Genomic DNA, 15,047 nt, shown 5'->3' with positions numbered 1-15,047 from the left:
TATATATATATATATATATATATATATATATATATATATATATATATATATATATATATATATATATATATATATATATATATATATATATATATATATATATATATATATATATATATATATATATATATATATATATATATATAAACTTACCATTGCTACTTCATGTGTTCATTTCTGAAATCCAAGTGAAGACAAATGTTATGATAATCTTCCCTTGTTTTGGAACATATTATTGATAAGAACTTCTTTCCTCGAAAGGTTTAAAATGAGAGCCATCTGATCTGAAAGAACATTTACGGTGAATGTCGACATTAACATTATTTCGAACATATATGTGTATGTGTGTATATATATATATATATATATATATATATATATATATATATATATATATATATATATATATATATATATATATATATATATATATATATATATATAGCGCTTATGCTAAACTCTTCCTCTAAGTAGACCCTGTTTTTCTGACTAATCCTAATTCAATATCACAAAATATGATGAAAAGATAATACTTTACGAACAAATTTGGACTATATATCTGTACATTAGGAGGGCAGGATGGGGTTAAAATATAATAGGTCTGTATGCAAAATGTGTTGGGTACAGTTATTCTGCATATTATGGCAGTGTAAAAATTGTTTTCGTACCTCACGTTGTCTAAATACTTTAAGATACTTCTCATTCAAACTCAAGGGACCGTATGTTTGAGCAGTCTTTGTTAAAGAATTGTAACAAAATGTCAAACTTTGCCATAAAGAGTGAAGTTGAGGTAACCCACCGCAAAAACGAAAAACATTTCAGTTGGCTTTCCGTTCTGAAATTACTCCTTACTTTCAGTAGGAAAAACTTGCTCTTAATATTAAATTTCCAACCCGTTTTACATTATGCCAGGAATCCTCCCTTCTATGTAAAACTTTCTAACGGCCGGAAACTTGCTTCCTCGTAGAAAATTTTCCCTGTGGAACCCTCCCCCCACGAGAACATTCATCCTTCAATGGTCCAATTGTAAAATTTGATTTATTATTAAAGAAATTCCAACCTATGGTTGAAGTCCGCACCATTTTGATTACTACTAACCTATTCGTATTGAAAACTGAACTTTTGTCTACTGGAAAATTAATAAACCATGTCAGTTTGAATAATTTGTTAGAATGCAATAAGCAAGTTACAATTTTAACAGAAAAATTGGGTTTTTTGTTTGACTTGTTCGAGTTCAATAAGCAAGTCTTTGATACAATTCCAATAGATAAAATTGGATTTTTTTACTTGCTTGAATTCGAGCCAAACATTTTGTTGGAAATCAAGTTTGTTTTTACAATGAGAGGTGTCATACTATCTGGGAGAATTTTTTTTTTGAATTTTTCTGTTTTTGTAAAATAAATGAGTAATTATTTGATATTTACTGATGCTTCTGAAACTAGAAAGGGAATCATGAAAACTAGATATTAAACTGTTGGCTTAGGAGATTGAACAGTGCTAGCGATGGAAATCCAATGAAGAACTGGAAATTCAACAAAAAATATGATTGATTATTCAGAACTAGGAGAAAAAGCCGAATAACAAAACCTAGAAATTAAATTGTAGGCCTATTAAATAGAACAACCAGACAATAGAACATCAATACAATCAAACAAATAGAACAATCAAACAATTTGTTTTTACAATGCGGGGTATTAATTTGAAACTGATAAGACTTCATATAACGCTTTTTGAGCTACAAAAACATTTGAATTTGAGAAGCTAACATTTAAGGGCTTTAATTTTGAAGCATTCAACATTTACTTACCCGAATTCAAAATTTTTATAGCTGCTTTCCATGGCCCTCTTCTTGCATAGGACAGCCTTTCTTGCGGTGGCGCTAAAATCACTAAAATTCAGCAAATATACTTTCCCCCTCCAAAACCCCTCTGTTTACCCGCCTTCCTCTTTTTGAATGTGGTGACTTATAAAATAGCCGAAAATACAAAGAAGGGGATAATTTCTTAAACCACATTGGCCTGACATCACATAAAGAAAGAAAAACGAGAAAAAATGGGGTTTTTATAGGCCAAATGAAGATACTGAAAAAACGAAGCGAATATTTCGAGAGGACAAACGCCTCTCTTCTTCAGTGCGAAACGAAACGATGTATCAATAAAAGCCAAAAATTAAAAGAATTAAAACCAACTACCTAACAACCATAAACGCGAGTTATTCGCCAATATCCGCGATTTGCACAAAATCCAAAAAATATGACCTGCCATCGACGGATACTAGCAAACAACATTGCTATAGAGTTGTTTGCTAGTATCCGTCGATGGCAGTTCATATTTTTTGGATTTTGTGCAAATCGCGGATATTGGCGAATAACTCGCTTTTATGGTTGTTAGGTAGTTGGTTTTAATTCTTTTAATTTTTGGCTTTTATTGATGCATCGTTTCGTTTCGCGCTGAAGAAGAGAGGCGTTTTTCCTCTCGAAATATTCGCTTCGTTTTTTCAGTATATTCATTTGGCCTATAAAAACCCCATTTTTGCTCGTTTTTCTTTCTTTATGAGGTACAAAGAAGGGGTATTTTTCAAGTCTAGGGGGGGGGGTGTATCTTTGATTTATTTATTTTTTTTAATACAGAAGCATGCGATATCAAAAACTTATATATTTTAAAGCTCTCAGATAAGAGACTTTTAAAAAGTTTGAGTCGCTTGATCTAACTTTCTGGGTTTAGGGGGCTGGGTTAGTAAATTGAACTTAAAAACGATTCATGTGACGCTTTTGAGCTATTACAGTAACTGGTATTGCATAACTTGGTAAATCTTTAAAATAATAACTTTTTCTTTGTCAGGCCCATTTTTTGATTAGATATGCATCAGATGTTGCATTGATGTTCAATAAGCAAAAGACATCTGGTCAAGTCATTTATAATACAGTAAAGCTATTATTGGACATACTCTGCATTCCCGGCTTTAAATCAAAATCTGTCCAGATTTAATGGGCAAGAAATTGACAATCACTTTTCCGGATTGAACCAGCCTGACAATACAATTTAGCTTACATAAGATATATATTATACCACTAAGTTATTCTATCTTCTTTCAGATCTCAATTAGCAAAAAAGCAATACTTTTCTTTCCTGCAATCAAAAGCTGAGATTATGAAATCATTATCCTTAACTTTAATATTCTACCAGGAGCAAAACAATATTAGGAAGAAAACAAAATTTTCATCAATATTTGTAATCTTAATGCAATACAGTGTCTTTCCTCCAGTGTTGCCATTTTGGGTGCATTTTTGACTTTTAAACTTTTTTTTATGAAGTTAAGCATTGAATTCCTCAAATTAGCATATTTAAAAGTCATGGATCTTGTCCATTTTCCTTTGAAAAATGGTGCTTTCAATACATTTTGTCTTAGCATGATGCGATTTCTTATACCGAGCATTTGAGAAGACTGCTGGCTCGTCTCTTAACCCATTAGTGCTCAGCGTTCCCATTTGGGAACATCTCATTTTGATTTTTTTCCCCACAAGGTAGCAGCTCGGGCAAGTTTTAAGCTTTCCATAGAAATCTAAGGCTAACCAGCAACTTCCTCGAATTTTCTTTGCCTTGAATTGGAATCAGGGGACTTTTCAGGATTTTCTGAAATCTAGCTAAAAGTCAGTTTCTGGGAACCAGCACTTTCGGTCGAAATGCCAGCAAAGATGAGTGTTTGAAATATTTTGTTTTGGTGTTTTAGAACTCTGTACTTACCTACCTTAGAACCTATGAAGCGCATATATTAATATAATCACAGAGTAAGGACACAGTATTGGATAACTAAAAGTGTTCCCAATTGGGAAGGTTGGACGCTTTGGCCCCACAAAATGTTTTACGGATCGGCGACTGACGGTATATTTTATTTTGCAGATGGGTCCCAAACGGTGTGTATCTGTGAAAGAAGCTGTAGCTATACTAGACGAACTAATTGATGACGAGGAAGATATTTATATGGTCATAATTCCCCTTGACGTGTGGGTAGTTAGCGACGAAGAAGGAGGGGACGAGGACAACACACAGTCTTTGAATGATCTTCCAAGTGATGTTGCAGGGACGATAGAGTTTGATATCACCCATACTTCCGTAACAGACGATGTAGCTGGAGATAATCCATCCGGGCTTCCTGCCGCTTCTACTTTGGATGTTGATGATTTTGATGACGTCTCACTAAGCCGTCGTAGAAAAACAACCCAACAGTATCGCAAGGACAGTCTTCAAAACCCGCCTCTAAAAAATCTGGACCTACGAAAAAAAACCAAAGGGATATGCCAAAATGGAAAAAGGGAAAACAGTCTGGAGATCTTCCATCAGAATCACTACCTAGACTGGGAGACAAGGTCAGTCACATGATAAACATTTCTGAATTCGAGGTTTTCTGTCAGTTCTACGGCGAAACAGTTCGCGCTATGATCATACGGGAAACAACACGATATGCTTCTCAGAATGGTGACATCAGCTTCACATTGAGCTTTGGAGAACTTGACAATTTTTGGGAAAGAAGCTACTATCAGGATATCATCGCCTTCCCAGTGAGAGAATATACTGGTCCTGGTCAGACGACCTAGTCATTCCTATAGTTGGACAGGTCATGAACCGCGACAGATTTCTGAAGATGAAGAAGAAACTGCACTTTGCAAATAATAATGAGCTCCAGGAAAGCGACAAGATGGCTAAAGTGAGGCCACTTGTAGATGCCGTGAACACCAAACTTCAGAAATATGGGACGTTCTGTCAGAAACTTTCCGTAGACGAACAAATGATACCTTTCTTTGGTAGTCACAGCTGCAAAATGTTTATACGAGGAAAACCGATTCAATTTGGATGTAAAGCATGGAGGCTAGCTTGTTCTTAAGTATATCCCTACAAAATCGATCTTTACTATGGAAGGAGTGAGCAACAGCCAGAAACATCCCTATGCACACGGGTGGTCACAAATCTATTGTCTGTTGTTGAAAAAGCAGCCCATCACGAAGTCTTCTTTGATCATTTCTTCACAAGCCATGATCCTCTTACACAGCTTCACTCTCAAGTGTTTCATGCCAAAGGCACTGTGCGTGAAAATCGCTTGAAGGGGTGTTGTTTCGAAGAAATCAAAGGTATGGAAAAGAAGGAACGCGGTTATTATGACTACAGGTCAGATGGAGTGGTTTTGGCTGTCAAGTGGAAAGATAGCAAAGCTGTTTTTTTTAGCAACTAACTGCGACTCCATAGAACCGCTTCTCCAGGCAAAAAGATAGTCAGTGGTGGAGCGCAAAGATGTTCCAATTGAACAGTCACGCCTTATTAGAAGTCATAATCAGGGAAAGGGAGGCGTTGACCTAGTCTATAACGCTTTGTCGGCATACAAACTAATTTTGCGAGGAAAAAAGTTGTATTGGATCATAGGCCAAAATCTTCTTTGCCCTCATGGTTGCAGCTTGGTGGTTCTACCGTCACTTGCATAATGGTGACGTGGCTGGGAAGATCCCCCAGCTTGAATTCCTCTGTAAGTAGTTCAGGGTCTTTTCAACAACGAAACCTACCGTCCAGGTCATAGTGGGAGTTCAGGATCTCTGTGGATCTACCCTAAGAAATCAACCGCCCATGTACTGTGACAGCAGAGAAGCAGGATCGATGCCAAGTATGCAAAAGAATGCACGGCTAAAGTGCAAAGTGCTGCGTCAAATTTCACTTGCTACGGTACTATGAGCAATTCCATGCCTAACTTGGATTCGTCTTTTATACTAGTTTTCAATAAACATGACAAAAGATATGTATCCTATATTTCCTTCAGTTCCAAAGACAACATTACCGCCTAACGTTCCCATATGGGAACATAGCACCATGGTTACACCGTTGGTGCGAAAAAATATTTTGCACCACAAATCTTTAAGTTAGAACCCTATTTCACTGCATTAACGGAAGCACTGCTAAATTTTACCGGTAACTGGTCTTGGGCGTTAATGGGTTAAGACGAACATTTCCTTTCGATGGTATCACGGTTGCAGGAATAGCTGCAATTAAGTAAAGAACGAACCACGGCCTATTGTAACCAAAGTTTAAAGATGGATTTATAAAAATTTCTAATGAGAATGAAAATGACATTTTAAGCTGATTCAGAAGCGGTATTTATTATATTAATTCATCTTAATAGTAAAAGTTTATTAAGAAAACAAATTCCTGAGAATTTGGAATAAGTGTTTAACGCTCCGTAAGAATGGTGTCAGATTGAAATGAAAATTGCATCGTTGAAATCATCATGGTTGAAATCAACAGCGAAAATTACTTTGACATGGGAACCATTGATGTCACTTCTTTTTTTTCTTTTTTCTCCATGGGTAATCGTATCACTAATTTTTTTTTTTTTTTTAATTTTAATGCGGATTATTACTTTTATTTGATTTTTTTTCAATTAATCTAACGCATCAAAGCGTCACATAAAGGATTATAGGTAGAAATGGACGGAAATTTTATCTAACTGCAGTGGTTTTTCATATAACTACAATTGCAAACAGTATTTTTCCTAGGTAGAGGGGGCAAAACTTTTACTTAAAACCTTAATTTTTGAGGAAGAGGGAAATTGGTCTCCGTTCTCTCTTGTGTGAAAGTCTGCACAGCTACATTTTGGTCTTTAATTTCCATCTCTCGGCAATGCGTTGTATTTTCTCCTTGTTGTATCTTGCAATTTTTTAGGTGAAACACGGTATAGGGGGTTGAGGGGGGGGGGGCAGACCATTCAGAACAAGTTCGACGACTGAACCCTACTATTAGTTTGAGCCTCAGCTAAGATTTTGTGTAGTTAATCCTTCGTCTGAAATTGACATTTTTAAGAAAGTCGATTAGAAAGTTAAATTAAGCATCACAAATATCAGCAACCGCATTATGGTACGGACTTCCCGTTGACGAGCAGGTGATTTTAGCGACAGATAATAAAGTTTTTTGGTTAATTAGAAGGAGGAAGACATGAATTCGTTTCAGTGTGACATACGAGTGAAAGTCAGATTTTGATGCGGTACAAGGAAAATTATATATTTTTTATTCAAGTCAATTAATAGGTGATGTTGAGTTTGGAATGCTGACGAGTTCTTGGAATTCTTTATTAAATGTGAGAGCCTATTGTCGGGTTTATGCTTTTAGAGGCCAAGTGCCCTCCCCTCCCCCCGAAATCCCTCTTCCTGTAATGTAAAATAAGTCACTTGTGTTTACTATTGTGACTAACATGGTCCTTCCCCCGAGAAACATGCCCCTCCATCGAGAAATCTGCATCATTGTGTGCTTACCTACATACTGTTCTGACTTATTATCAGGTTTCAGCTGTTGAAGTGTTAAATCAGTGCAAAATTATTCTGATTTTCTGCAATCAAGGCCGTACCCAGAGGGGGGGTTAGGGGGGTTTGCGCCCCCCCCTCCAAAAAAATGTTTGTCTGACTCGTAAAATCGTAAGAAAAATGGATATAAAAAAATTTTGTATGTGTTTTTTTAGTTTTTTTTTGTGTAACCCCCCCCCCCCGCCGAAAAACATTTTTTGAGTATAACCCGCTCCGAAAAAAAAAATCCTGGGTACGGCCTTGTTTACAATTACAGTTTGAAATTACTATTTTATGTGAAGAGGAAAACCATAAATTAGGATCAGACTTAATGGTTAGTTTTAACGTCAATAAAATTGGCTTTAATTCTTTTTTTTATTCTTTTCAAAGATGTCAAGTCTTTATTATATCTATGATTTTTGAATTATCGGATCCCTTTCAAGGGGTTTGTTAAAAATTCTGCTTTATCATTCTGCTCATTTTGGAAAGCAGAATTGCTGTACTAAGATACATTTATTTGATTAGCCTTCCATTCTGGTTATCAACTTGTAACTAAAGAGCGGCCAGTCTCAGTAATAACCAAAACCCTAACAGAATAAAGTATGGAAATAAAATATACATAAAAAGACAACTTGAAATTTAAATTTAAGGAGACACAAAATGAATAAAAATTACAATGAACAACCATGTGAAACTCAAAACGTAGAGAAATTAACAAAAACAGGCTAATCCTCCCTAATTCTTCTAAAGGACAGAGCATTATTTGTGCTTTACTGAAAACAAAGTATACTGTAATGATTTTCGTTTTTATAGCGTTAATTCTTCCAAAATTGCTAATATTTTCAGAAATTAATATATTTATGTATTAGACTATCCCTCAGCTTTCATTTGTTCTTCTCATTAATGTTCTTTCATTTGTTCTTTCATTTGTTCTTTTCGTTGTTGATTTTATCAAACAGTTCGTGGTAACGAACTGTAAGTAAGGAGCGACCCGGCTCAATGGTAACCGAAACTCTAAAAAAACGGAACTTTTATACCAATAGATACATCAAAAGAATCAGATTTTAATGCTGATTTCTAATATATAAAAGTTTCATCAAGTTTAGTCTTACCCATCAAAAGTTACGCCCCTGAGAAAATTTGGCTGATTTTCGAAAAAAGGGAGAAAGACCCATAAAAGCTATAGAACCTTAACGAAAATCACATTATCATATTCAGCGTATAAGAGAACCCTACTGTAGAGGTTTCAAGCACCTATCTACAAAAATGTGGAATTTCGCATTTTTTGCCAGAAGAAAGATGACAGATGCGTGTTTGTTTTTTTTTCCAGGGGTGATCGTATCGACCAGTGGTCCCAGAATATCGTGAGAGAGCTTATTGGAACGGAAATTAAAAGTTCTAGTGCCCTTTTTCAGTGACCAAAAAAATGAAGGGCAACTAGGCCCCCTCCCACGCTCATTTTTTTTCCAAAGTCACCCGATCAAAATTTTGAGATATCCATTTTGTTCTGCATGGTCAAAAATTTGATAGCTATGTCTTTTAGGATGACTTAATCCCCCGAAGTCCCCGGGGGGAGGGCTGAAAGTTATGAACTTTACCCAATGTTAACATATAGTATTGGTTATTGGGAAGTATACAGACGTTTTCAGGGGGGATTTTCTTTGGTAGGTAGGGGGTGGGGGTGGTTCGGGGGTTATATGGGAGATCTTACAATGAAGGAAGTTTTTATGGGGGAAGGGACATTGCTGTGAAGGGGGCGGCGGATTTCCCATCATTATTAAAGAAAGAGATCAGAAATTAAATTAAAAAAAAAAAACAAGTTTTTCATCTGAAACTAAAGGGAAACGTAAAAATATAGCACGAATAGATATTGCTACACGTTTTAAATGATTCATCCCTTTTTAGAAGCTTCGCTGTTTCAGTGAAAGATTTTTTATTATGCTCATAAGCTAAGCGGGTTCTCAATAGCGGCATGTATGGTTAATAGGTCATTTTTAAAAAATTAAGGCAAAAATCAAACTTTAGCGTAAAGAGCGAGGTATTTACTAGGGGGCGAACCCCCTAATATACGTATTAAAAATCTATGAATATGGAAGATATGTAAGTTAATTCGTCAGTTACGTATATTTATTACTAATAAAAACGTTCGTAAATAAAATTAAACAAGTTTCGAGAAAGCCATTTAATCAAATAAAGGTAACGTTAATATGCAATTTTGTTTTAAATTATTCATGTCCGGTGAGCCAAAATCAAAACCTACATTAATTCAAAAACGTTCAAAAATTAAATGAAAAAACATGTTTTTTTTTAACTGAAAGTAAGGAACGACGTTAAAACTTAAAACGAACGTAAAATATTCCGTATATGAAAGGGGCTGTCCCCTCCTCAACGTCTCTCTGTTTACGCCAAAGTTTGACTTTCTCACAACTCTATTTTTTTAAACAATAAGAAACGTTAGCGTAAAGAGCGGGGCGTTGAGGAGGGTACAGTCCCTTTCATATACGGAATAATTTCTGTTCGTTTTAAGTTTTAACGTCGTTCCTTACTTTCAGTTAAAAAAAAACTTGTTTTTTTTGTTTAATGACAAATAGAATCACGCTGCTCAAAATAAAAATTGTTGTCAGTAAAGTGCAAAAGGTGCTCTGACCTTTAAAAGGCTTAAAGATCTTAGCCCTGCTTCTCTTTATGGTAACATACAAGTATATCTTCTTTTTTTTTAGATTTGACTTTATTAATCATTGTAATTTCTGATCAGTTTGACTCTCATTTATTTATTAATTGTGATCTCTGTTCGTTTGACGTTTGAGACATGTGGTTTTATTTCTGCTTATTTAATAACTTTTGTTCTTTTATTTCGTTTTTGGTTTAACATAGCTATTTACTTTCCTTTGAAAAACTTCTTTTTTAGTAAAATTTGTTCAAATATTAAATGATGTTTGCTTATTATTGACATACTTAATTAGTAAATAAAAGTAATAATTGTGATTCCTTTCGGTTTTTTCTGCTTAATAGTTAATATTTTCGCTTGCTATTTATATGTTGGAAAATGTTTTGCGAAAAATTTCAATAAACGTTTTACTCTAGAATTTTGGGCGAATGGGGAAGAGGAATATTATTCAAATGGATTTAAAATGTGCATATTTTTTTTTTACCTTCTTAGGGCCAAATCCATGCTGACTCCTGTCTCATTACAATTTTGAATATAGACGAATATCTCGCACTAATAATCAATTGGACAGTTTCCTTCAATAACTTAAAGTCACTAATAAGCTTCTCTTGGCCTCCCACAATCAAAATTTAGAATCTACTTGCCCCCTCCCCCCTCGTCCTCTGTCCAATATTCTTTCAGATTTTCAACTGTGTTCCTTAAACCGCTAATTTCTGTTCCGAGATAATACAAATATATTATCTTGGCTACCTGGATGCATGCAAGGCCGTACCCAGGATTTTTTTTCGAGGGGGGTTTACTCAAAGGTTTTTTTTCGTGGGGGGGGAGTTACTTTTTATTTACCTCCACTCCCCCCTCCATAAGAGAAAATTTTTAATCCACCTGACCCTCCAACACTAAATCCCTGACAACGTCATAAAATCTACCTGACCCCCCAACACTAAATAATTCCAAAAATCAGGTGCCCATTGTGTGTATTAAATTACCCAGATATGCGCGTTGTTACTAGCTCTGGTAATTGGGAAGCTGTGGTAATCTTGGCGTAGCGATCCGTAAGAGCTCACTCAAAAAGAAAATAATTAGGAACAAAGATTTTTTGGATCATCTCCCCTCCCCCCTGCACACACTGTAAGATTTACGATTTTCCTGACCCAAAGAATGACCTGAGAAAATTAAACATGCCTGTCTTTCCCATTAAAGGTCTATGTAGCCTATAAACAACGGAAACTTGCATAATTCACGACAGTGTCCTAGGATTTTTTGAGGTCTGGTCACCTCCGGAAGCTTATTTATTGAGCTTTTTGACTATTTTGAGCATAATGGCTATCACAAAATTTTGATCTAGTGTATTTGGGGATGTTGGGTGCGCGTAGGAATAAATGGTACAAAAGGGAACTCTCCTGGTTGCCCTCCAACAACTTTCTACTCCTCAAAAGGGTACTAAAACTTTGAATTTCTCATTTTAATGACTCATTTTTGTTCCAGGGATATTGCAAATATCCCCACAGAGTGTCTTTTACATAGACACTAAATTTTCTACTTATTACTCTTAACTGTTCCTGAGATATTCCAGATACACCAGTTTCACAACCTGGATCTTATATTATCTTTTAATTTACTTTTTGTCTTTTAATTTACTTCGCTCTCAAGTTCATCCCTCTCAATATTCCCTGAAAGTCTCAATTTAATACCCTTCTGAGATAATGCAGATACGCTAATTTTACAACATGCATAATGTACATAATGTAATATGATTTGTTCAATATTGACCTCAGCATTCTCTGGAAATTCAACATAATACCTTTAGCGTTATAGAGACATAAAAGATGCTCCATTTTGGCAACTTGCATACACATAGTGTCCTTTAACTTAGTCGAATATTCCCATCAACATTCCTTATAGTTGCAAATTGATATCCTTGGTTGTTCCTAAAATTTTGCAGATGCACCACTATAACAGCCTTTCACATTGTGTCTACGGCTCCTTTCATCACCCCCCCCCCGCCAAAAAAACAATGTTTCTTGAAAGTCTCAACTTCATATCATTAGCTGTTCTCGAGATGTTACAGATACACCATTTTGACAACCTGCTAGTTTTACCAGCTCCCTCAACATTCCCCAAAAGTTTCACTTTAGTACCATAAGTCGTTCTTGACGTATTGTTAATTCACCATTTTTATAGTAGTGTCTTTAGAACTAGCTTAACATCCCCTCAGCATTCCCAGAAAGTTACAACATAATACCCATAACCGCTTCGGACACAGAGAAACAAACATGCTACCATTTTTCTACTTTAAAGCCTGTGCGCAAGCAATGGGCAACTTGCATAATTTATGACCTTTGCCCAGGGGCTGTTGGGAAATAGATCTTGAAAAAACTGTCCATTTGCCCATTTGTTACTTAGAAAGGGTATTTGTGAAAACTTTGCGTCACTAATGACCCTGTTTTCCCCGACAGATCAGTGAGAAAATCAGAAAGTCCCCCTTGTAAAATTATAGGTCTTAACCCCCTCTCCACCCCTCCCAGACCTGACCCATGTGTGCATGTATCAGTGCTCAGTTTTGCTTAATTGTTAGGCAAGCACTGTTTAAATCCCTTCATGATAACTTAAATCTAAAGTATTCTCAAGCTCTAAAGGTTTTCGGTGGATCAAAATATCTCCTATCAGTTTCGTAATTTTTTCGTTATCTTGTGCAGTATTTGTTTTTGAATATTTTGCTGTATTTTTTTTTTTTTAGGTTTATTTTAGTTAGAAAGTGTCGTGAGTGTCAGGAATTTGTTAAATGATCTGTTTAGATGTCACAATAGGAATGTGGTTTTATTTTTCTCTAGCAAGTCAGATCAAATAGTTGTGCTTTTAGAGTCACGGTTGCCAAATTTTGTTTTTCGTAAACAAGCCTAAATAGCAAGGACTACTAGCAGAAATTATCATACTTGGGCTAATTTTGGGATTTTCTCTCTAGCTGTGGCAATTTTTGCTAACTTTTGTAAGCGATTAGGCTCATTTAATTGATTTTTATCAGCCAAATTTCATTTTACTATCCTAATTGGTGGAAACTGGTCCAACTTCGCAACGCTATATAAAATGCATAAGGAATTCTTTGCCCATGGCACTGAATATTCCGAAATTTGTAAGATACCTTAAATAAAGAGTTAAATTTTATTCGAAATTGATGTTATCCTTTATTACGAGTGCCTAGTTATTTGTTTAATGTTTTGTTAATTAATTTTTTGGCACATTTTTAATGTCCTTGTATCTAACTGCTTCATAACTACTAGGCATTTACCTGCTGTTATAACTTTACCTACTTTGCCCGCTGTACTTAGTTTTTCTCCACCTATGCAGTGATGATTTTATTTTAAGACTTTATTTTAAGATTTTTAACTTTATTTTAAGACAATCATCCGCCCCCTGAGTCTTACTTAGGATCGATAAAAATTACTAACGACATGTTCCTGGCTTTATAACTTCCACTTTATATTTAAGCTAGTCTCACCTGATTTAATTTATTAATACAGGCCAGAAAATTGCTTGAAATGTAGCCAAGATGAGAAAAAAACTGCAAAAGAAGAAAAAACGAAGATATTTGCAGCCAGTGAAAAAGCGAAAATGCAATGCAAATATTTCAGATGAAACCTTTGCTCAGCCGTCCTCAGCGCAAAGATACAAGAAAAATAAAAGACCGTAAAACACAACCACAAAAATAGATAAAAAACAAGCCTTAAAAACAACCACTAAAACACATAGGCCCATGTAACGATGAAGGGGCAACTGAATAAAAATCCAATATTGAATGGCGGTTCAAAAAACTAAATATGAGTTCATTTTATTTAATGCTTTTTTAAAAGCCAGTCGCTTACCAGGTCTGGTATCATCTGAAATTTTATTAGGTTGCAATATATCATAATGTAAAAGAGAAAAATCTGTATTAATAAGTTTATTATAAATAGGGGAAAAAAAATTCTTCGGTATCCCTATTAAGGGCTAACATTTTGTGTAAATAGTTATTAATTTGGATTGCCTCTCTTAAGACATTTCTTAATTTCTGTTCTTGCGGTCGTTTCTAATTATTTTTCTAGCTTGCACTGAGGACGGCTGAGTCGTCTCGGACAAAATATTTGCATTGCATTTTCATTTTCACCGGCTGTAAATATCCCCGTTTTCTCTTCTTTCCGTGTTTTTTTTTCATCTTGTCATGCTTAGCGAGTGTGGTCTTAGAAATGATTCAAATTAGCATACATATTTGGGAGGGGTCGGGGAGGTTTTTAATGAGGTCTGAAATGTTCAGAATTTCTTTGTTGGGCCAAAATTTTCAAAAAAGTTTTGCCTCTCTTTTGCACGGACATATATTTTTGATTCACAATTGAAGAAAAGGGGTTGGGAGAAATTACAAAAAAAAAAAAATTCCTTTTTGCCAGAATAAATTAAAGGTTTCTTTGCTCTTAATTTTGCTGGGAAAACGTAAGCTGCAATTTTAATTTAAAAAAAAATCGTGTTATTATTATTCATGATTTTAATAGTAAATTAAAATTTTTCGTGATTGTTGCTTCTTGCACCGTACCAAATTTAATGTTAATTTGTTGAAAGAATTGAAATCATTTTTTCTTGTCCTTCATTTTTTTTTTATTGTTTCCGTTTTAGGTCATCATCAGAGAGATGCCAGCCCTACCATATGTCCGGGCTGTTTCAGGAACTAATGGTCAAATAACTGAGGATACTCCAGCTGATTATCTAGAAGGGGATATGGAACTGCAAGTTGTTTTACCGAATGGCAAAAGTGTTAAGTCCTACTTTGACAGAAGGTAAAAGTTTAAAATAATACTGATACTCTGTGACAAACCAAATTAGGCTACGTTGTACAATATGTTGTTCATAAATACATGCCACAAAATAAATAATAAAAATTAAAGCTACTCCCCCCCCCCCGTACACACAAAACTTAAAATTTTTATTTCATTTCTTCACTGTCACACTTAAAAACATGACCGATTTCCTTTTTGCATAAAAAAAAATGTTTTGGGGATTTTCATTGAAAAAAAAAACTGAAAAAAACGGAATTGCCTC

The 15,047-nt window shown here is 35.0% G+C and overlaps 1 long non-coding RNA gene across 3 annotated transcripts in view; it reads left to right on the top strand.

Moving 5' to 3' along the window:
* Window positions 1-14,836, top strand: part of LOC148955980 (uncharacterized) — an 86,230-nt gene extending 71,394 nt beyond the window's left edge. For all 3 annotated transcript variants that reach the window (XR_016142130.1, XR_016142131.1, XR_016142132.1), the window contains one exon: window positions 14,625-14,836. This is a non-coding gene — a long non-coding RNA (uncharacterized LOC148955980). The remainder of the gene's footprint in view (window positions 1-14,624) is intronic.
* Window positions 14,837-15,047: the final 211 nt, after the last annotated feature.

Source organism: Artemia sp. Qi Xiang Cuo, chromosome 1 (assembly GCF_049724085.1).
Source record: "Artemia sp. Qi Xiang Cuo chromosome 1, ASM4972408v1, whole genome shotgun sequence".
Classification (NCBI taxonomy): domain Eukaryota; kingdom Metazoa; phylum Arthropoda; class Branchiopoda; order Anostraca; family Artemiidae; genus Artemia; species Artemia sp. Qi Xiang Cuo.
Note: the sequence above shows the minus strand (reverse complement) of the source record. Positions and strands in the feature narration are given on the sequence as shown.